We start from the raw sequence: 24,628 nt of genomic DNA, 5'->3' as shown, positions 1-24,628 counted from the left end.
ATGTTGGTGGATTCCCTCTGAACACAACATCTGTCGCCCCCCTTTCCACGTGATTCAGGATTTGGGCGCCGCGTCGAAAGCACGATGCCAGAATGTTGGCGGTTGGCAGGCCAGTTAGCAAACAAACTCCAGTTTCCTCTCTCTACCCCATCTGGTCATTTATGGACCCGTAGTAGAGAATTTGCTGTGCGGTTAAGCAGCATTGGACAATGGAATGGGATGCTACAGATGTTGGCGATGGTAATGTATTATGTTAGCTACAGTTCTTTGGGCACCAAAACTCCATGAAAACATGTTGTGCCTCCACTCCCTTTCCCTACTCTCTCTTACATCACCGCTGTTTCTCAGTAGACAGACTGGCTGCAGTATAAGTATACTGGAAAACAGACAGACCATTAAGTGCCCTAATTCAATACTGGTCATCATCAAGCCTCTGCTCTCGCTGTTCATGTGCTGTAGCACGTGTTGCCTGTTTTTTATCAGGGAAGTTACAAGGGAATATTTATGGTAAATTGGGTTTATGGGTAACCAAGCCTTGCTGTAAAGGTTGGGGCTCTCTGTGTCCCTGGTCTCAACCTGGCTAGGGAGTGTTATATCCGGGTTTCAGCTCTCCTGACTTTGGAAGACAGGCAACTCTCTCTTCGGTTTCACGACACAGTCATCCTACACCTGCAGCAAATCAATAGTAGGATGCCAGCACAGGCTTCCATAGAGGATAAGCTCACCCCCGTTGTAATGGATTGCAACTGGGAACGTGGGAGTAGCATTGCAAGCAGGTTGACAGTTTGACAGCTACCTTAGGATAGCGAAGGGATAGGAAATGGAGTCAACTCTGTTTGTATTTCTTACACTAGACTGGCAGGATGCAGACACATTCTTTTTTTGGGGGGGGGGGGGGGTTACAAAGCATTCAGCGAAAATTCTTTGTGGGCACTTAAAAAAAAATGATATAATGAAAGATGCCAATTTTAACCTAGCAGTATAAATTATGAATCAAAATGCAGTGAGGGGTTTCTAAAAGGGACAGGCAGAATGTTCTTTCAGTGTTGGATCTTGTAGAAGGGATTTGAAAAAACCAGGTCCATGCAGAAGACACTAATCCTTTTATTAAACAAAAACTATTTTTGATTTAATCATTGAGGCATTAGACAACACATTTCCCCAATCTTATAATGATCACACCGCCCCGCTGCAAAATTACTTGACAAATGACTCCAGTTACGTTGACTTTTTTATTTGTTAGTTTTTTTGTTGCTGAAACGTGTCTGTACATGAACAAGCCCAGAGAGATTACTGACGCGGTCTAAGGTGACGGCAAATCACTCAACATGCCAATACGGGAGCCATCGTTTTCTTATTCACTCATTCCCCCTAACCCTTGTCCCTGCATATAAACATTGTTAGTTATGCTGGAGGGTTGAAGGGGAGTTGGCATGGATTTTAAGAGGTGGCAGAAGGCTCCGGTTGGTGACAAGGGCTGTACATAATCTTCCCTTGGCAGTGCCCGCCTGGGAGGTCTGGCCACGTGCTTAGCACCAGGTTCATTCTCCCTGCCACTGTAGGTTTGCATTCCATAAATAACAAGGGGCAGACGGTGGAAGAGAATGGAGACAATGTGACGAAGGGGTTGAGAGCCTGAATAAGAAACCGACTGTTGTCACAAAGACAAAAAGAGACGCTTGGGATTTGTTGCGGAGAACAAAGCAGATTGTGGATGAATTGTAGCATGACATTGGGGAGAACAAAAATGGCAAACACTGCAGAACAGAGATAAGACACACTGTGGAAAGGTATGGAGGGAAAAAGGCAAAATAGAGTTTTTCCCCTGAATAACATCTTTGTTATATATATTTCCATGCGAGACATTGCTAAATGTCGAGATTATTCCTGTTCTGCTCTGTCGTTTATTATTGTACAAACATTAACCAGTGATGGCAACACCAGAACATTCTGGGTTCAACATAGACACTGAATCTGAAACAGCAACGTAACGTGTAATACACATTTTTCACAACATCACACTGTTGGAGACTATTTCACTTGGGCACTTTTAGATGCATAATAAGTGTGTTTATACTTGCATAATCAATTATTATCAGTAATATTTTATTTTAAATTTTTATTTCAACTTTATTTAACCAGGTAGGCCAGTTGAGAACAAGTTCTCATTTACAACTGTGACCTGGCCAAGATAAAGCAAAGCAATGCGACAGAAACAACAACATAGAGTTACACATAAACAAACGTACAGTCAATAACACAATATAAAAATCTATGTACAGTGTGTGCAAATGTAGGGAGGTAAGGCAATAAATAGGCCATAGAGGCAAAAATAATTCCAATTAAGCATTAACAGTGGAGTGATAGATGTGCCGATAATGATGTGCAAGTAGAGATACTGAGGTGCAAAAGAGCAAGAGGATAAGTATTGGGATGAGGTAGTTGGGTGTGCTATTTACAGATTGGCTGTGTACGGTGATCGTAAGCTGCTCTGACAGATGATGCTTAAAAGTTAGAGAGGGAGATATAAGACTCCAGCTTCAGTGTGATTTTTGCAATTCGTTCCAGTCATTGGCAGCAGAGAACTGGAAGGAAAGGCGGCCAAGAAAGTGTTGGCTTTGGGAATGACCAGTGAAAATATACCTGTTGGAGCGCGTGCTATAGGTGGGTGCTGCTATGGTGACCAGTGAGCTGAGATAAGGTGGGGCTTTACCTAGCATAGACTTATAGATGACCTGGAGCCAGTGGGTTTGGCGACGGATATGTAGTGAGGGCCAGCCAACGAGAGCCTACAGGTCGCAGTGGTGGGTAGTATATGGGGCTTTGGTGACAAAACGGATGGCACTGTGATAGACTACATCCATTTGCTGAGTAGAGTGTTGGAGGCTATTTTGTAAATGACAACGCCGAATCAAGGATCGGTATGATAGTCAGTTTTACGAGGGTATGTTTGGCTGCATGAGTGAAGGGGGCTTTGTTGTGAAATAGGAAGCCTATTCTAGATTTAATTTAGGATTGGAGATGCTTAATGTGAATCTGGAAGGAGAGTTTACAGTCTAACCAGACACCTAGGTATTTGTAGTTGTCCACATATTCTAAGTCAGAGCTGTCCAGAGAAGTGATGCTAGTCGGGCGGGAGGTTGCGGGCAGCAATCGGTTGAAGAGCATGCACTAAGTTTTACTAGCATTTAAAAGCAGTTAGAGGCCACGGAAGGAGTGTTGTAAGTCATTGAAGCTCGTTTGGAGGTTTGTTAGCACAATGTCCACAGAAGGGCCAGAGGTTTTCAGAATGGTGTCGTCTGCGTAGAGGTGGATCAGAGAATCACCAGCAGCAAGAGCGACATCATTGATATACTGTATACAGAGAAAAGAGTCGGCCCGATAATTAAACCCTGTGGCACCCCCATAGAGACTGCCAGAGGTCCGGACAACAGGCCCTCCGATTTGACACACTGAACTCTATCTGAGAAGATGTTGGTGAACCAGGCGAGGCAGTCATTTGAGAAGCCAAGGCTATTGAGTCTGCCGATAAGAATGCGGTAATTGACAGAGTCGAAAGCCTTGGCCAGGTCGATGAAAACGGCTGCACAGTACTGTCTTTTATCGATGGCGGTTATGATATCGTTTCGGACCTTGAGCGTTGCTGAGGTGCACCCGTGACCAGCTCGGAAACCAGATTGCATAGTGGAGAAGGTACTGTGGGTTTGAAAATGGTATTAGATTTGTTTGTTAACTTGGCTTTCGAAGATTTTAGAAAGATATGGTAGGATGAAAATAGGTCTATAACAGTTTGGGTCTAGAGTGTCTCCCCTTTTGAAGAGGGGGATGACCGTGGCAGCTTATCCAATCTTTGGGGATCTCAGATGATACGAGGTTGAATAGGCTAGTAATAGGGGTTGCAACAATTTCAGTGAATATTTTTAGAAAGAGATGATTCAGATTGTCTAGCCTAGCTGATTTGTAGGGATCCAGATTTTGCAGTTCTTTCAGAGGGGGGGGGGGGGGGGGGGGCACTTTTTTGGGGGGGGGAGCTGAGATGTTGGCCAGGGTAGGGGTAGCCAGGTGGAAAGCATGGCCAGCCATGGAAAACTGCTTATTGAAATGATCGATTATCGTAGATTTATTGGTGGTGACAGTGTTTCCTATCCTCAGTGCAGTGGGAAGCTGGGAGGAGGTGCTCTTATTCTCCATGGACTTTACAGTGTCCCCAAACTTTTTGGAATTAGTCCTACAGGATGCACATTTCTGTTTGAAAAAGCTAGCCTTAGCTTTCCTAACTGACTGAGTATATTGGTTCCTGACTTCCCTGAAAAGTTGCATATCGCGCGGACTATTCGACGCTAGTGCAGCTGTCTCTTATACACATCTAGATGTGTATAAGAGACAGTCCTAGGGCTATATCTGCTCTTAGTTTTACATTTTTGAATGGGGCGTTCATTTAAGATGGTGAGGAAAACACTTTGAAAGAGCAACCTGGCATCCTCTACTGACGGGATGAGGTCAAAATCCTTCCAGGATACCCGGGCCAGGTCGATTAGAAAGGCCTGCTTGCTGAAGTGTTTTAGGGAGTGCTTGACAGTGATTAAGGGTGTTCGTTTGACCGCGGACCCATTACGCACGCAGGCAATGAGGCAGTGATCGCTGAGATCCTTGTTGAACACAGCAGAGGTGTATTTAGAGAGCAAATTGGTCAGGATGATATCTAAGAGGTTGCCCATGGTTACAGATTTAGGGTTGTACCTGGTAGGTTCCTTGATAATTTGTGTCAGATTTAGGGCTTCCAGCTTAGATTGTAGGATGGCCGGGTTGTGTTAAGCATGTCCCAATTTAGGTCACCTAACAGTACGAACTCTGTAGATGGGGGACAATCAATTCACATATGGTGTCCAGGGCACAGCTGGGGGCTGAAGGGGGTCTATAACAAGCGGCAACGGTGAGAGACTTGTTTCTGGAAAGGTGGATTTTTTAAAGTAGAAGCTCGAATTATTTGGGCACAGACCTATCTCTGCAGTAGATTGCAACTCCGCCCCCTTTGGCAAAATGTTATAGTTGGGGATGGAAATGTAATGATTTTTGGTGGTCTTCCTAAGCCAGGATCCAGACACGGCTAGGACATCCGGGTTGGCGGAGTGTGCTAAACAAACTAAGAGAGGAGGCTTCTAATGTTAACATGCATGAAAACAAGTATTTTACGGTTACAGAAGTCATCAAATGAAAGCACCTGGGGAATGGGAGTGGTGCTGGGGGGTGCAGGGCCTGGGTTAACCTCTACATCACCAGAGAAACAGAGGAGGAGTAGGATAAGAGTACAGCTAAAGGCTATAAGAACTGGTCTTCTAGTACGTTCAGAACAGAGAGTTAAAGGAGCTGACTTCTGGGAACGGAAGAATAGATTCAAGGCATAATGTACAGACAAGGGTATGGTAGGATTTGAGTACAGTGGAGGTAAACCTAGGCATTGAGTGACAATGAGAGAGGTTTTGTCTCTAGAGGCACCATTTAAGCCAGGTGAGGTTACTGTATGTGTGGGGTGTGGAACAAAAGGGCTAGCTAAGGCATTATGAGCAGGACTGGAGGCTCTATAGTGAAATAAGACAATAATCACTAACCAAAACAGCAACGGAACGTCGCAACGGAAAAGCCTGTTGAAACCCCCTCGGACGGTTATGTCGGCAGACCAGTCGTGATGGATCGGCGGGGCTCCGTGTCGGTAAAATAGGTATTGTAGCCCAAGAATTGGCTGAAGGACCTCTTCAGCTAGCCGGGAGATGGGCCTAGCTCGAGGCTAGCTCCAGGCTAACTGGCGCTTGCTTCGGGACAGAGACGTTAGCCAGAAGTAGCCACTCGGATAGCAGCTAGCTAGCTGCGATGAAGGTGTAAAGGTTCAGAGCTTGTGGTAGGAATCCGGAGATGTGGTCGAGAAAAAGCTGTCCGATATGCTCTAGGTTGATATCGTGCTGTGTAGACTGGCAGGAATTGACCAGGCTGAGGCTGGCTGATGTCCTAGTTAACGGTGATGACCGCTAGCAGTGGCTAACTGACTACTAGCTAGCTTGTTAGCTGTCTAACTTCTGATGGGGGTGTAAAAGTGTAAAAAATAGCAGATCCATACCACATTGGGTGAGGCGGGTTGTTCATGGAAATTGAGATTAAAAATATAAAAAATATATATGAAAATATATACGAAGAAAAGGATATATACAGGGGACGGGACGGGATGGGACAAAACAAAACAGACATCTGACTGCTACGCCATCTTGGATACAGATGTTGGATTTGTTATTGGTTAGGATGTTGGAGCTGCCAGAGTGTTATTGCAGTGACAAAGGGAAGTACATACAGTGTCTTTATGTCCAGATATGTTATTGCTGTATATTAATATGTGTAAGGAAGTAGTTACAAAATCTCAGGTCCTGTTAAGGGCAGGGAGAGATGTGGAGTTCAACATCGTGGTGATGACAAACCTCTGGAAGGGGGGTTATAGGGGCCACCAACAATATCCAACCCAAATCTGTAGTCATCATCTCACACCACTTGGAGGAACAGATTCAGTTCTTGCCCAGCGACATAGACTGATTGTTTATCCTAGACATACAAAGGAGGTTTCTCCGCCTAATCAAAGGTATAGATATATGCTTATGTGAATTGTGTGCTTGCAGCTGCAGCATCCGGTTGTGGGTGGAATAAATCTAACTTCTTCGTGATCGGTGTCCCTTCCACCGGACGGTTGAGCTAACGTAGGCTAATGCGATTAGCATGAGGTTGTAAGTAACAAGAACATTTCCCAGGACATAGACATATCTGATATTGGCAGAAAGCTTACATTCTTGTTAATCTAACTGCACTGTCCAATTTACAGTAGCTATTACAATGGAATAATACCATGCTATTGTTTCTAGAGAGTGCACAATTGTGAACATGAAAAGTTATTAATAAACCAATTAGGCACCTTTGGGCAGTCTTGATACAACATTTTGAACAGAAATACAATGTTTCATTGGATCAGTCTAAAACTTTGCACATACACTGCTGCCATCTAGTGGCCAAAATTGAAATTGCACCTGGGCTGGAATAATACATTATGGCCTTTCTCTGGCATTTCAAAGATGATGGTATAAAAGATTATACAAAGATAAAACCAACCGTTCTTTTGTATTATCTTTTACCAGATCTATTGTTTTACATTCTCCTACATTCCTTTCACATTTCAAGAAACTTCAAGTGTTTCCTTTCAAATGGTACCAAGAATATGCATATCCTTGCTTCAGGGTCTGAGCTACAGGCAGTTAGATTTGGATAGTCATTTTTGGCGAAAACTGAAAAAAAGGGGCAGATCCTTAAGAGTTTTTTAGCTTCCTTTGGTGTCTGACTGGATTTGTACCAGAACATAGAACCTAACACCAATCCAAATTCCTTTATGAGAGTCAACTTAATGCCCCGTAGGACTTAGTTTCTGAGTAGTTGCAAATAAAATTACTTTGATGCCAAAATGGAGAAAGCATGTTTTCTCAACTGTCTGAGCAGTTGACCTCATTGTCTCATAGTGCTTGTACAGAACAGTTCATTATCAGCACTCAATCTGCTCACAAAAAGCCTAATATGTTTACATTCAACCTTAAAGTGTTTGTCTCATTATTATTTACAGTAATTGCACTACATATGGCCTACATCAAGGTCAAACTCATGCAGCTCTTACAGGATCCTACAAGGACTTAGTCGTATAAGGACACCTTTGCTCCTTAGTCTTCTTCATGCACTATGACACATGGTCCTCGGCCGTCCTCTTTACCTTATTATAAGTAATGGTCACTCGGACCACGGCAGAAAGTACAAGGGGAACACAGGCACATTAACAGCTGCAGCATTCTGCACGGTGGAATGCACCACTGCTTAAAGTTAATGTTTTATTCAAGGACATGTACCAGTACAAGTTTGGTCACACCTACTCATTCAAGGGCTTTCCTTTATTTTTACTATTTTCTACATTGTGGAATAATAGGGAAGACATCAACATTATGAAATAACACATGGAAGTATGTAGTAAAGTGTTAAACAAATCAAGATATATTTTTTATTTTATATCCTTCAAAGTAGCCCGCCCTTGCCTTGATGACAGCTTTGCACACTCTTGGCATTCTCTCAACCAGCTTCACCTGGAATACTTTTCCAACATTCTTGAAGGAGTTCCCACATATGCTGAGCACTGCTTTTCCTTCACTCTGCGGTCCAACTCATCCCAAACCATCTCAATTTCGTTGAGGTCGGGTGATTGCGGAGGCCAAGTCACCTGATGCAGCACTCTACTATCCTTCTTGTGAAAATTGCCCAAGGGTCATTTTCCTGTTGAAAACAAATGATAGTCCCACTAAGAGCAAACCAGATGGGATGGCTTATCACTGCAGAATGCTGGGGTAGTCATGCTTGTTAAGTGAACCTTGAATTCTAAATAAATCACTGATAGTGAAAAGCACTCCCACACCATCACACCACACCACACCAACTCCTCCTCCATGCTTCATTTTTGGGAACCACACATGCAGAGATCATCCGTTCACCTACTCTGCATCTCATAAAGACATGGTGGTTGGAACCAAAAATCTCAAATTTGGACTAATCAGACCAAAGGACAGATTTCCACCGGTCTAATGTCCATTGCTCGTGTTTCCTGGCCCAAGCAAGTATCTTGTTCTTATTGATGTACTTTAGTAGTGGTTTCTTTGCAGCAATTCAACCATGAAGGTCTGATTCACACAGTCTCAGTCTCAGTCTCAGTTGAACAGTTGATGTTGAGATGTGTCTGTTACTTGAACTCTGTGAAGCATTTATTTGGGCTGCAATTTCAAAGGTGCAGTTAACTCTAATGAACTTATCCTCTGCAGCAGAGATACTTCTGGGTCTTCTTTTCCTGTGGTGGTCCTCATGAGAGACAGTTTCATCATAGCACTTGATGGTCTTTGTGACTGCATTTGAAGAAAATGTCAAAGTTCTTGACATTTTACGAATTGACTGACCTTCATGTCTTAAAGTAATGATAGACTGTCATTTCTCTTTGCTTATTTGAGATAATTTTAGCTGTTCTTGCCATAATATGGACTTGGACTTTTACCAAATAGGGCCATCTTCTGTGTACCAGCCCTACCCTGTCACAAAACAATTGATTGGCTCAAATGCATTAAGAAGGAAAGAAATTCCACAAATGACACTTTTAACAAGGCACACATGTTAATTGAAATGCATTCCAGGTGACTACCTCATGAAGCAGGTTGAGAGATAGCCACTGAGTAATGGGGCTGACGGATAGAGCTCCCGTGCTTATTTCTTACATTATTTGCCCGGGAAATATTTTGTGTTATTATGTACAGTCGGGAATAACTTCTGGATATCAGGGCGGCGATAACTCACCAGCATTACCAGCATTTTGAATAGGAATACGACTTTCCCAAACCGGATCCTTTGTTATATCCCCCAGGGCAATTGAACTGATCCCAGAGGCTGTTCCAAAACTCCGCCAGCAGAGAAGAGGCACTCGAAAGTGGTCTTTGAGTTTGACTCAGTAGGCACGTACACCATCCACCGCTTCTGAGTATATTACTCGCTAATGTTCAGTCTCTGGATAATAAAGTTGACGAGCTCAGGATAAGGATTTCCTTCCAGAGAGAAATCAGGGATTATAACATACTCTGTTTGATGGAAACATGGCTCTCTCGGGATATACTGTCTGAGTCCGTTCAGCCAGTTGGGTTCTCAGTTCATCGCGCAGACAGGAAAAAATACCTCTCCGGGAAGAAGAAGGGCAGGGGTGTATGTTTCATGATTAATTACTCAAGGTTTGATTGTGATAACATACAGGAACTCAAGTCCTTTTGTTCATCCGACATAGAATACCTCACAATCAAATACCGACCGTATTACCTCCCAAGAGAATTCTCTTCGGTTATAGTCACAGCCGTGTATATTCCCCCTCAAGCCGATACCACGACAGCCCTCAAATAACTTAACTGGACTTTATGCAAATTGGAAACCAAATATCTTGAGGGCGTATTTATTGTAGCTGGAGATTTTTACAAAGCAAATTTTAGAAAAACGTTAGCGAAGTTTTATCAACATATTGACTGTAGTACTCGTGCTGCTAAAACAATTGTCCACTGCTACTCCAACTTCTGGGATGCCTACAATACCCTCCCCCTCCCTCCCTTTGACAAATCTGAGCATGGCTTGATTTTGCTCCTCCCTTCCTATAGGCAGAAACAAACATGAAGTACCCGTGCTAAGGACTATTCAATGCTGGTCTGACCATTCGGAATCCACGCTTCAAGATTCTTTTGATCACGCGGACTGGGTTTATCAGGAAGTATATAGGAGATGTTGTACCCACCGTGACTATTAAAACCTACCCTAACCAGAAACAGTGGATAGATGGCAGCATCATCACAAAACTGAAAGCGCGAACCATGTCATTTAACCATGGCAAGGTGACTGGGAATATGGCCGAATACAAAGAGTGCAATTATTCCCTCCATAAGGCGATCAAACAGGCAAAATGTCAGTATAGATACAAAGTGGAGTTGCAATTCAACGTCTCAGACACGAGACGTGTGTGGCAGGGTCTACAGACAATCACGGACTACAAAGGGAAAACCAGCCTTGCTTCTGGACAAGCTAAACATCTTATTCACCCGCTTTGAGGATAACACAGCGCCTCCGATGTGGCCCGCTACAAAGGAATGTGGGCTCTCCTTCTCTGTGGCCGACTTGAGTAAGACATTTGAGCGTGTTAACCCTCGCAGGTAGGAAACAACACCTCCACTTTGCTGATCCTCACTGGGGCACCACAAGGATGCATGCTCAGCCCACTCCTGTACTCCCTGTTCATCCATGACTGCGTGGCCATGCACGCCTCCAACTCAATCATCAAGTTTGCAGACAACACAACGGTAGTAGGCCTGATTACCAACAATGATGAGACAGCCTACAGGGAGGAGGTGAGGGTCCTGGGAGTGTGGTGCCAGGAAAATAACCTCTCACCCAACATCAACAAAACAAAGGAGCTGATTGTGGACTTCAGAAAACAACAGAGGGAGCACCCCCTTATCCACATCAACGGGACAGCAGTGGAAAAGTTGGAAAGCTTCAAGTTGGCATACACATCACTGACAAACTGATGTTCCATCCACACAGACAGTGTGGTGAAAAAGGCGCAACAGCGCCTCTTCAACCTCTGGAGGCTGAGGAAATTTGGCGTGGCACCTTAAACCCTCACAAACTTTTACGGATGCACAATTGAGAGCATCCTGTTGGGCTGTATCACCGCCTGGTACTGCAACTGCACTGCCCGCAACAACAGGGTTCTCCAGAGGGTGGTGCGGTCTGCCCAACGCATCATTAGGGGCAAACTACTTGCACTCCAGGCCACCTACAGCACCCGATGTCACAGGAAGGCCAAAAAGATCATCGAGGACACCACCCGAGCCACTGCCTGTTTATATGGTAAGAGTGAGACGGTAGACGGCAAACAGGATGTCATTGTTTACAATGAGAGTGGCGTTGAGGCTGGCAGTGAATGCCTTCAGCCGCCACGGTAGACGGTTCTTGCTGCCAAAGTTCAAATATGAATATTTTTGCCGTCTGCTGTGGAGTTTATTTCTACCTGATGTTGATTTGTATTGTTTATTTACTAAACTCATCATAGCAACAAATTCCGTCGTGCTGGCTTGCTTTTGCCATCACCGTCTTTCTTGCTTTCTTGTCCCGCTATGCCGACTGTTATGGCGGCTTTTGCGTCCCTAGTCTAAACACAGCATAAGTAGGCCATATAAACATTGCCCAATTTTTTTAACAGACAAAATACCGTAAATCCTAAGTGAAAGCAGTATTATTGTGGTCTCATCTGACATACTGTACCGTGTCCAATGCCTTACATTTGTGACTAACAATGTACTCTCAACTTAATAATATCCTGTCGTTCCATTATGGATTTGCCCTTGGGATGGGAAGCTTAATTGATGGGAAAGAAAAGATCAGGGTATCTATAAGATGTCAATGCAGTTTTGTAGTATTAATCTCATTATAGCTGCAGTGTTGACATTGTCCTGAAGAGACTTTGTTTGGCATTAGAGTCTCATTGACTTCTGGGTCCCTGGCAATAGACCTATCCTAAGGAAAAAGCAGAGAATCCAAATGAATCAATGTATTTTATGCATGACAATGGTATTCAAGACAGAGATTCTCCTGATACGTGTAATTCATTAATGATAGTTGTCTTAAAATATACCCAAATTATTGTAAAACCCTTAGGTGGATACTACACATTAGAATCCTAGCCTTACACTGCGTGTCTTATAATTACATATATTTACTTTCAATTGAAACTGATTCCCCTTCAAATTAATGACTTTCGACAAGATTAAAGATTAAAGATCTAAAAGGTTGAGTGTGATTAACAGCGATGAAAGAACTTTACTTTGTTCTGATCGACGAAAACAAAAGCCAGTCTATATCAAAGGAAAAGGAGGCCTACAGCCATGCCACTATTAAATGTGCTTATGAAGGCAGATAACTCAGTATGCGGTATACTCAGTGCAGTCTGTTCCAGGATATGGCCCCACCGACTTCCCCCTGCTGTACCCCTGACAATACCCATACTAACTTCCTCCTTCACATGCAGGGAAATGGCCTGGTTCTTCAATTATTCACAAATACACTTCTCCCGTACAATAGGATCTCATTAAACTTTACAACAAAAACACAACATTAAGGCAGATGTTTAGGTTCTAGTTATAGGTGCATATGAGGTATTGTACTAGGTGCTAGGGAAGTAGCTATGTGGAACTGAAAACGGACTATATTAAATTCAAGTCTCTATGTAAATGTGCAAGTTGAACGGAGGAGACAGTAGTCTTAAAATGTATTGATGCTCGGTCACTAAAATGATTTACGAGTTTGCTTCCTTTTGTTTTCTCCCCTTAGAGCATTGATTTATGGCCGGTATAAAACACCATATCCAGTGGTGTCACATCAAAATGCCACTATGTCCTCTAGTTGACAAATTACAGGTGTGGCAATGTTTGGACACACACACACGCATGAGGATTGTGTGCTGTTTTTGAACGACGATTGGTTACTGTATATACAAAAACATCTTCAAATTGCATTCGTTTTTTACTTTCTTTTACACTACATGCTACATACAAGCTCACCTTGTTCATTCAAGTGCATTCGGAATGTCTCAATGTGTCATTTGAAAAAAAAAGCAGGCATCATTGTATTAAATCCCCACTAGACACAGACTGGTTGAATCAATGTTGTTTCCAAAGCATGTCAATGAAAATATGTTGAAACAACGTGGAATGGATATTGAATTGATGGATGTGATTGTTATAGCATATATCAACTTAAATAAGCTAACAAAATGATGGGAGTCTACTTTATAAACAGTGCCAGTTGTCTTTGTAAACAACCAGATGTTGTCAGTGCCTTATCTATTTGTCACCTTGTCTACATGGAACACCATTCCAGAAACACTGTTTTACATTGTAACCCTCACTTGACCTCATCAATGTGTCAAATACAAAGTTCACTATGAAATGAATTGACTCTGCGTTATATTTGAGACATATTCTACAGTACTTATCACAGATAATAGGCACCACTAGTGAGAGTGATGGATTGCCTGGGCATAATACTACTTCTTCATGAGGGAAAAACAAAGTCTGCAACTCCAACAAAACTAATTAAAATGACGGAACTTCACAGCAGTGAATGAGAAATGGAGTCGTTTACGGCACAGGCTCTGAGTAGAGTTAGCTCTTGAACAGCTTCACAGATCTGTGTCTATTAATATTTTTACGCCAATATTGCCTCTCGTCTTCAGTTCTTCTCAAACCATAGCTCAGTGAATCTATGGAGGCCTCAGGCACTTCAATACATACTGCCTCTGACAGAGTGTGCAGAAAATGAAAGTACAATTTTAATTGCAAACATTGCAAATGGCTCCACTTCCCGGTCCAGTGGTAGCACATTAGCATGTAAAGAGGATCATAGATGATCCCATCGAAGCAGACGGAAAAAGACAACCTCTCATTCATGCTCACTAAAATTGCGTCAATGCTATCATTATCATAGTTATTTTTGCCGTTGATCTGTTTCTACACTTGAGAGAGATTGCAAGGGTGAAATCCATAATTTAGCATGAATCACTTTCTTTTTTTCTACAATATTTGATGGTTGCCTCATTGAAATTGAGAGGGAAGTATTCACATTGCATTTTTACACAAAGCTCTTCTGGAATTGGAACAGCATGGTTTCTGCTATACTTCAATTTACATCCTGTGACATAATTATCAAAAAAATAACATCCAAATGGAATTATACAGACGCACATACACTACCCTATGTATTTATTTGGACAGTGGAGCCAAAATGTCTATATACTTCAGCATTTTGGATTTGTGATCAAATGTTTCATATGAATGTCACCTTTTATTTGAGGGTATTTTCATACTTATCGTTTAGAAATGAAAGCACCTTATGTATCTAGTCCCCCATTTGAAGATTATTTTCCACTGACAAATTCACTTATAGTGTATTATAGTCGTCAAAAGTTTAGTGGTTGGTTCCATATTCCTAGCACGCAATGACTACGTCAAGATTGTGACTCTACAAACTTGGTGGAAGCATTTGCCGTTTGTTTTGCTTTTGTTTCAGATTATGTTTTTCACAATAGGAATGGAATGGTGAATAAGGTATTGTGTCAATTTGGAGTCACTTTTATTGTAAATAAGATGTTTTCTGAACAGTGTGGATGCTACCATTATTATGGATAATCATGAACGAATCATGAATATTGATGAGTGAGAAATGTACAGACTAACAAAGATCATACCTCCCCCCAAAAAATGCTAACCTCTTTCCACCAATGTCTCTTGATTCAGCCATTTTCCTGTGTCAATGTATGAAAGCTCTGCAACTGTACCTTTCCTCTCCGCCACATTCATAGCATTAACGGAATCTGATGTTCTTTTGGGCTCTTATTATATGGCCTACATTCCGTCTCGGAAGACGTGGAGCATGATAAAATGTGCCACGGATTCCCAGATGGGAAATGTGACACTGTTTACAAAACCACTCCCGATAATTTATTGAAAAACAGCAGAGATCTCAATTTAAGTTCTCTTCTCCCTGCTAAATCAATTGAAGCTGCCTCCTGTATTGAACCGAATAGCCAAGATACTGTATCATAAGTTTGAAGAAAAGTGTGTATGGCAGCTTGTAGCTAGCAGAAAAGTACACTGTAGCTCCATTTCCTTGCATGCTTAACTTTCTGTGTTACACAACTGAAAATCAACTGAACCTTAATCGTGCCATATCTTCATTAACAGAAAGGGCCTGCAAGGAGGCGGCAAACTAAAGCATTGATGTCTGTATCTGCAAGGCTTCCAGAAACTGCATTGTAATGTCTGTCAGGATGCACAGACTGTTCCAGTTGCTGAACTATGTGACGCTAATGCTAACTGAGGCCCTCATACTGTCTCTTGTTTACATTCTGGTGGTGACTGCGTCTCCCAAAGGTGAAACTAGCTCTTCTCAGACACACTGGCTTTCAGCTCCATAAATCATTTACTGGCCTTTGGGAAATCCTGAGAAAGTATTAAGAGCAAGACTATCAGACAAGCTTCAAAAGGCTCTCGAAGCTCATGTGAGATGGACTTCAATGATTGAGTATTGACTTATTTTTGACTGGGGAGAAGAAGAAAAAAAAACATGGCGGCTGGATGCAACCAAGATGACCAACCAAAACAAACTTGAGCGTTAAGTTAGCTCTTAGCCCCGCAGCTACATCAAGGCTACATCAAATACCTCACAGGAAGCCAGTATGACGAATGATAGGAGACTTTTGAAGGCCAGTCCAAAGGCACACCGTCTGAAGCGTCTATATACCCTTATGATGTGAAAATGTTAAGCCTATTCTCCCCTCCACCACAGAAAACTCCTTCATTATGAATAAGCATTATGAATGATAAATTACCAATAACTCGTTGAACATCCAGCCTAACAACCACATTGTCTTTAATGGACTATGGAGCGTTGTGTTTTCTTCTGTAGCAACAAAGTTTTCTTCACAACATCTAATCTCCAAAATAGAGTACTATTATGCTTTCATCTGGACCTTTAACCATAACCTATCCACTATAATTTACCTTGCAAGGCGAAGAAGCCGCTCTGGCATAGCTCATATTCTTTGAGGCACGCAAGCCTCTTCAACTATGAGAAGGTCATATCATAGAGAAAAGAGCTGAAATACATTCAAAACTACAAAACAGAAAACTGCACAAAACAATGCGATGCTTCTATATCGAGCAGTCTGGCTGAATCTGTGGAACAAGAATGCACAATCACATGCACACAGTAAAACGATGAAGGGGAGAGGATGAGCAAAACACAATGAGATTTGATGAGCGAGAGAGCAACACAAAGAGAGAACAAGGGAGTGAAATACAGATAGGGGGAGGAGGGAAAGAAGGGAAGTGGATGGAGGTAAGGCATGCAGTGCCAGAAACGGCAAAGCAGTGCAAAGCTCCAGGACCAAGGCGAATATGTAGGCGCCAATAGCAGAGAGAAAGAGTGGCTGAATGGAAAATCTGCATGGCGTGAGTTAGAAGATGGTGCCTTTGGGGGTGTGAAAACACACTGGGAGACTCGCAAGCTGATTAGCACGCTTGGGGAAAGCCTTTTTGGGGCTGAAATGCTAGGGAAAAAATGTATTTTCCTCCCAACCCTCAAGCATACTTTACCCCAGAGTTAAGCCTGTGTATTTTCAATGAGCAATCCTTTTCAATTGACCACCACTTCAAGTGTTGTATTGGATGGCCTAGGATGGTCTTTGTGAGACACAGAGTAGGTGAACGGATGATCTCTACATGTGTGGATGAGGTGTGATGGTGTGGGGGTGCTTTGCTGGTGACGCTGTCAGTGATTTATTTAGAATTCAAGGCAAACTTAACATGGCTACCACAGCACAAGTGCGCAGCATATGTGGGAAGTCATTCAATACTGTTGGAAAAGCATTCCTCATGAAGCTGGTTGAGAGAATGCCAAAAGTGTGCCAAGCTGTCATTAAGGCAAACTTTGACTACATTGAAGAATCAAAAATAATTGTTTAACACTTTTTTGGTTACTATGTTATTCCATATCTGTTATTTCATATTTTTGATGTCCACTATTATTCTACAATGTAGAAAATAGTAAAAATTAAGAAAAACCCTTGAATGAGTAGCTGTTTTCAAACTTTTGATTCGTACTGTACATATATATATAGGTTAGGAACCACTTGTCTAGCGGTCTAGGCCGCTGCCTCTGATGCATATGTATTATTTCAGCACACTCTCATCTATATCTCTCTCTATCCAATAAACATACACAGACTTAAAAATTAATATATATTTTTTTTTTATGTATTGGGCTATGCTCTTTTTGTGGCTGAAATTATATGTAGATGGTTTCCAAATCGATAGAGTACAGCAAGTATGGAATCAGGTAACAGTATGGTCAATTGAAAATGCAGTATTTGATGGGAAAATCCAACAACCTTGGTGTTGCAAGCATCACAGTCCAGCCATCTGAGCCCCCTGAACCACCAACCTCCTCCTCAGCCAAATGAAAGCCTCACAATCTGGGCCCCCACCAGGGGAAGACAGGGGCGAACTCTCTCCACTGAGCTTTCTCCACAGAGGGACAGAGTCAGTGAAGAGTGAAGATCTCAATCTTAGGGCACTGTCATTACAGTGTCAGTCTGGCTGCCTGGTGTGTGTGTGTGTGTGTGTGGTGTGTTTGTGTATTTGTGTGTGTGTGTGTGTGTTGGGTTTCATGTTAGACTAGAGAGTAATGCTGACCTTGGTTTACCTCTCAGGATTCCATTCTGGACAGCCGCCTACCCCCAACCATTACAGACTCCCACCTTCCCCTCATCCATCCATCCCTTCCTCCCCTTATCTATCCCTCTTTCTTGGGGATGAGAGTGGTGCCAGACTAAGCCAACGGCTGTGGTAAAGAAGTCACGCATCTTTGTGTCCCTCCACCTGTGCCAAGCCACAGTAGTCTGCAGGCTCTAACCTCAGCACGCTACCATTTTAAAGGCGTAGGGATACGCTACCAACAACTAGATCCAGTCATTAAAAGGCTTTTGCCAGAAAGCCTCTGCTCTATTTGACTTTCCCTGTCATACGAATTTCTGCTGGCTCGTAACTTTCCGGGCAACAGTGAAAGCAAGTTAATTTTAATGCATGCGACTGTCAAAAAGATTCCCCGTTTTATATTTTCAGTGAGAGGTTATTGTGCTTTTCCCTTCATTTCAGACGCAACATGATAAAACATAAGAGACGTGCTTATGTCGGGGTGGGAAAAAGCTGCCAAGTACGATACAAAAAGAGGAGATCAATGGCAATATCACTGTCAGATATTCAAAACAGTTTACCATTAATGAGAGCACGGCGTTCTACGACTTTGCCACCATAATAACATTTGCTGTGGAGGAAATGACAAGGTAACATCTACAGTTGCTAGATGCAGGAGAATTGCCAGTAGAGAATATGTTCTAGCTAGTTTCCAAAACACAGATTAAGCCCATATGCCTGGAGTAAAACACATTTTCAATGGAGGTATTCCATAGGTATGCTTTTCAGTCCACGATTAGGCTTAATATGGGTCAGGGAAACCGATCCTAAGAGTTGAAAGTGAACAGAATTTCACACCAAAAATGTATATTATGTCTATGGGGGTCACGTTACTGAACCAGTTCAGATGAAGTGTCAACGTCAAATCACATTGTAAAAATCTCCAGCGTAATAATAGTGTGTCATAAATTGAATTGAATTACCACAACAATTAATTGAAAAATGCTAGAATGACAAACCAAATAAATATGTAGACTACAGCAGCCTAGAGGTAGGCAAAGTGTGTTTTTTCCCCCTGTCGTCTCTCTGGCGGTGGCGAGAATGATGAAGAACTGTAGGCTACATGTGTGCACTGCGGAGGCCCCGTTGGAGGCTTGACAAAAAATAAAAATTCCCTGTTTGCCTTGATGTTCATAAAACTCCACCAACCCCATCTTGCGCAGTGGAACCCAATATGATATGTGACCACCTGGTTACTGCAACACCATTCTGCCGAGGACACCCAAATCAGAGTGGCCACCGCAAAGCCCAAGAGCCTGACCCTCTCTAGAAGTTGCTATAGCCCTGCTTGGGATATTTAGAATATATTGGCCATTGGCTGAGACACAGGGCCTGTTCTAGCGTGATATGTCAGGGCAACCTTTGTGGATGTCCATCATCATTTCTATGATATGTTAAGAATTACAATTGGTATTACATGTTATGAATTTGCAAAAAATACAATATGTTTTGAAGTTGCAAAATGTACAATATGTTATGAATTTGCAAAACGTACAATATTTTACAAATTTGCAGAGACGTATGATACTGTATGTTATGAAATCTAGCTAGGTTAATAGCTTGCTAATGTTAGCTAGGCTTGGGGAAGGGTTAGCTAAAAGGGTTAAAGTTAGGGGAAGGGTTAGCTAAAATGCAAAGTAGTTTCAAAGTAGCTAAACAGTAGTAAGTAGTTTCAAAGTACCTAATTAGCTAAAATGCTAAAGCTGTCTGTGATGAGATTGGATTTTAACATTTGGGTTGCTAGACGTTCACGTTTTGCCTTAAGTAACCATCTGTCTTATGCAACCATACCAAACATAACATATCTTACTTTTTAGTGTACTGGATTTGCGTTTACTATGTTACGTCTAGTCTATGAGACCATGCTGATCATGGTGGGAAATAAAAAATGTGAATTGGGCAAAGTTAGATTTAATAATGCATTTAGGTTATTATTTATTGAGATGCATTAATAAACCAAATCAAATCGTATTTGTCACATGTGCCGAACACGTGTGTAGACCTTACCGTGAAATGCTTACTTTACAAGCCCTTAATAACCAACAATGCAGTTCAAGAAATAGAGTTAAGAAAATATTTACTAAAGTTAATCAAAAAGTAACACAAGAAAATTACATAACAATAACGAGGTTATATACAGGGGGTACTGGTACCGAGTCAATGTGCGGGGGTACAGGTTAGAGGAGCTCACTTGTAAAGTGACTATGCAAAGATAATAAAGAGCGAGTAGCAGCAGTGTTAAAACAAAGCGGGGGTGTCAATGTAAATAATCCGGGTGGCCATTTGATTAATTGTTCAGCAGTCTTATGGCTTGGGGGTAGAAGCTGTTAAAACCTTTTAGCGCACACGGATCCCGTTAACAGGATAAAAATCGACAACATCCGGTGAACCTGGAGTGTGCCAAATTCAAATGACAAAATTGTAATATTAAACATTCATGAACATACAAGTGTACTACATCATTTAAAAGCTTCTCTTCTTGCTAATCCAACCACGTTGTCAGATTTCAAAAAGGCTTCACGGTGAAAGCATACCATGCGATTATCTGAGGACAGCGCCCAGCATACAAAAGCATTAAAAACATTTTCCAAACCAGCAGAGTAAAAAATTGCGATAAAATAAATAACTTACCTTTGAAGATCTTCCTCTGTTTGCAATCCCAAGTGTCCCAGCTACACAACAAATGGTCATTCTGTTCAATAAAGTCCTTCTTTATATCCCAAAAAAGTCAGTTTAGTTGACGCATTTGATTCAGTAATCCACCGTTCCACTCGTTCAACATGCATACAAAGGAATCCCAAAAGTTACCAATAAACTTTGTCCAAACAAGTCAAACAACGTTTCTAATCAATCCTCATATGTAAATAAACAATACAATTTAAGATGGAACAATTTAAGATAAACAGCGAGGTGCACGCCCTCATCCACGCGCGCCACAAGACTACAGTCAAAATGAGAGCCCCCTTGAAAAACTACAAATTCTTGCTAATTTTTCAAAAGACAAGCCTGAAACCCTTTCTAAAGACTGTTGTCATCTAGTGGAAGCCATAGGAACTACAATCTATTTATTTGTATATCCCATAGACCAGCATTGAACTGGACAGTGACAACAACAAAAAAACTCTGGATGGATTTTCCTCGGGTTTTCGCCTGCAATATCAGTTCTGTTATACTCACGGACATTATTTTAACAGTTTTAGAAACTTACGAGTGTTTTCTATTCAATGCTACCACTTATATGCATATCCTAGCTTCTGGGCCTGAGTAACAGGCAGTTTACTTTGGGAACGTCATTTATCCGAACACTGCCCTTAAAACACTCCTTAAAACTAAGAGGTTTTAAGGAGGCTTTTGGTCCTAGACTTGGCGCTCCGGTACCGCTTGAGAGAACAGTCTATGACTTGTGTGACTGGAGTCTTTGACCATTTTTTGGGCCTTCCTCTGACACAGCCTAGTATATAGGTACTGGATGTCAGGAACTTTGGCCCCAGTGATGTATTGAAAGCTTGATTTTATGGCTATTTTAAAACAAATTTCCTGCAATTTTACTTAGTAATGATTTATGTTCAATACTTGGTCAATTGATTTGATGATTAAATCTAAGCAAGTAAATTATATGAATTGATAGTTCACCTATCTGTTTTCTTTTTCCCGGTCAAACTGAGCAATCGGGGGAGAAGGGCATTGGTCAGTGAGGTGACCAAGAACCCGATGGTCACTCTGACAGAGCTTCAGAGTTCTACTGTGGAGATTGTAGATCCTTCCAGAAGGACAACCATTTATGCAGCATTCCACTAATTAGGCCTTCATGGTAGAGGGGCCGGATGGAAGTCGCACCTCAGTAAAAGGAACATGACAGCCCGTGAAAAACAAGATTCTATGGCCTGATGAAACCAAGATTGGCCTGAATGCCAAGAGTAACGTCTGGAGGAAACCTGGCACCATGCCTACGGTGAAGCATGGTGGTGGCAGCCCTACGGTGAAGCATGGTGGTGGCAGCATCATGCTGTGGGAATGTTTTTCAGTGGCAGGGACTTGGAGACTAGTCAGGATCGAGGGAAAGATGAACGGAACAAAGTACAGAGAGATCCTTGATGAAAACCTGCTCCAGAGCGCTCAGGACCTCAGGCTGGTGCTATGGTTCACCTTCCAACAGGACAATGACCCTAAGCACACAGCCAAGACAATGCAGGAGTGGCTTCGAGACAAGTCTCTGAATGTCCTTATGTGGCCCAGCCAGAGCCCAGACTTGAACACGATCAAACATCTCTGGAGAGACCTGAAAATGGCTGTACAGGGATGCTCCCCATCCAACCTGACAGAGGTTGAGATGATCCTGCAGGGAAGAATTCCAAATACAGAAACTTTCCAATACAGGCGTGCCAAGCTTGTAGCGTCATTCCCAAGAAGACTCAAGGCTGTAATCGCAGCCAAAGGTGCTTTATTATCAAAGTTCTGAGTAAAGGGTCTGAATACTTATGTAAATATGATGTTTCAGTTTTTTTTTATACATTTGCCGAAATGTAAACAAAAACTGTTTTTGCTTTGTCATTATGGGGTATTGTGTGTAGATTGATGAGGGGAAAAAAAAACAATTGAATCCATTTTAGAATAAGGCTGTAACATAAAAAAAAGTGGAAAAAGTCAGAGGGGTCTGATCACTTTCCAAATGTAGTGTATGCTTTGATTGAAACAAAATACGAGAAAGGCTAATAGTTTGTTAACACCATCTGCACTAATTTGCTCACGAAACAGTAAGTCAAGAAGATCGATCAAAATGCATAGGCTATTTCCATGAAACTGATTGAGATCAATCCAATGATTGGCATGCAGATGCAGTTTCACCAGTAAAACGTGAATACTTATAATTCCCTATTGACTGCGATGGCCTATTTTGAAATGAGGTATGCCTAATTTGGTGTTTGAGGGTATTAAAAATATAACATTTTCTTGAGACAATATGTGTGGGCATAGGCAGATGTTGCATTTGGAGGATGCATTTGATTCTATACAGGGCTCTCCACTCCTGTGCCTGTAGAGCTACCATCCTGTAGGTTTTCATTCTAACCTTAATCTAGCGAACCTTATTTCTAACAATTAGCTGGTTTATAAAATGAATCAGATTAGTTACAACTGGGGTTGGAGTGAAACCCTACAGGGTGGTAGCGCTCTAGGAAAAGGGTTGGAGAGCTCTGTAATGATAGGCTGTTCAATAGGCTACATCTGTCGGTACAAACTTTGATTGAGGAAATGATGATGTCAATTTAAAAAAAATAGCAGTACTACACCACTGGTGGAACCAACAGTATCTAATTTTTGGTTTGAAATCGATCTCTTTTAAACCTCCTAAATGAACCTGTTTGTTTCATACTAATTCTGCTATTTAGTTCACTTCATTGCAAACTCTGCAGGAGGCTTCTCTTTACGCTGTTCACATCACATTCTCCGTCTGTTAAGAAATAATGGTTTTCGAGAGAAGTTGCTAGATAGTGGCTAGACACTGTTGGAAAGCTGTTGGATGACTTCGTGACCATTGGGCTGACAGGTTAAATCTCTGTGAAGCTCTGCGTCCAAAATCTTAACCATTAACGATATCCTGATGCTAACTCTGCCCTTCTCTCTCTCTCTGCCTTTCAGACTGACTGTTCCATGGCCCCTCATCTTCTCTCTTCTTAGCCGGAAAAGAACCATGTAGTCTGAACAGGTTCTGATATGGTAAGTTGCTACAGTTTGTCAGTGTAATACAGGCCGAAATTTAAGGGAAGGGCTAAAGTGGCAAAATGCATGCTAGGATGACATATTACATATTTTGATAGCCACATGTTTTCCCTGATTATTCATCCTTAGCTTCATGACCCCACAAAAAAAGAAAAGTTAAATCATAGACCCTGTACATTATTGGCCACAGACACAAAATATTATTTTAACAGAGAAAACAAATATATATTTCACTTGGTAGCACCGATTAAGGGGGGAGAGCGCGTGATATAGTCAAAGTTGATTAAAAGCAACTTCAATCAGTTTTGGAACCGTGACATGGAGAAAAGTACCACTGCCTTCCCTGTTTGAGCTCAGTCTGGATCAGTCTGTCTGATCTGGGCTTGGTACTTATACACAGACACATCACACGGGAAGAAAAGGGAAAAGCAGTGGCTGGCTTTCCAAAATGTGTATGTGTGTTCTTCACAGATTCAAATACTAATACATGTATATGCATTCTAACAATGGAAGCGCTTAAACAAAATAACACAGCCTTGACATCCACATGTCAAATTCGCATTCAGATGATCAGATGAAAACAAATTAAACTTGGGCTTTGAAATACTGAAATGCAATGTACAGTAGAGCCTGCAATGCAATGAATTGGAGAGACTGAACTACAATGCAGAGACTGAAATGCAATGCATTTGAGGTACTGAAATGCAATGCATCTCTTTAAAGCCCTGAGCTCTATCTATCTGGTGATGCAGAAGCACAGACCCGAGGGACCGAAGGTTATCAATTTGTATACAACACGCAAAAAAAAGCACAAATGCAATGGCATGCATCATGTTATGTTTGTTACCATATACAGCCATTGAAAATCTTCATGACTTGAAAGAAGAGGTCTTCAACATAAAGGTTTCAAATGTTTTTCATATGATTATCACTGACAGTTTTAGCATTGCTAGGTTTTCAAT

At 41.9% G+C, this 24,628-nt stretch overlaps 1 protein-coding gene across 1 annotated transcript in view; it reads left to right on the top strand.

The window, feature by feature from the left end:
- The window catches only part of LOC111967572 (leucine-rich repeat and immunoglobulin-like domain-containing nogo receptor-interacting protein 2), a 400,902-nt gene that overhangs the window by 66,110 nt on the left and 310,164 nt on the right, over positions 1-24,628 (top strand). The window contains exon 2 of the mRNA XM_023992693.3: positions 23,586-23,663. The gene's annotated coding sequence lies outside the window, so the exon portion shown is untranslated. The remainder of the gene's footprint in view (positions 1-23,585; positions 23,664-24,628) is intronic.

The sequence above is a fragment of the Salvelinus sp. IW2-2015 genome, linkage group LG8 (genome assembly GCF_002910315.2).
Source record: "Salvelinus sp. IW2-2015 linkage group LG8, ASM291031v2, whole genome shotgun sequence".
Classification (NCBI taxonomy): Eukaryota; Metazoa; Chordata; class Actinopteri; order Salmoniformes; family Salmonidae; genus Salvelinus; species Salvelinus sp. IW2-2015.
Note: the sequence above shows the minus strand (reverse complement) of the source record. Positions and strands in the feature narration are given on the sequence as shown.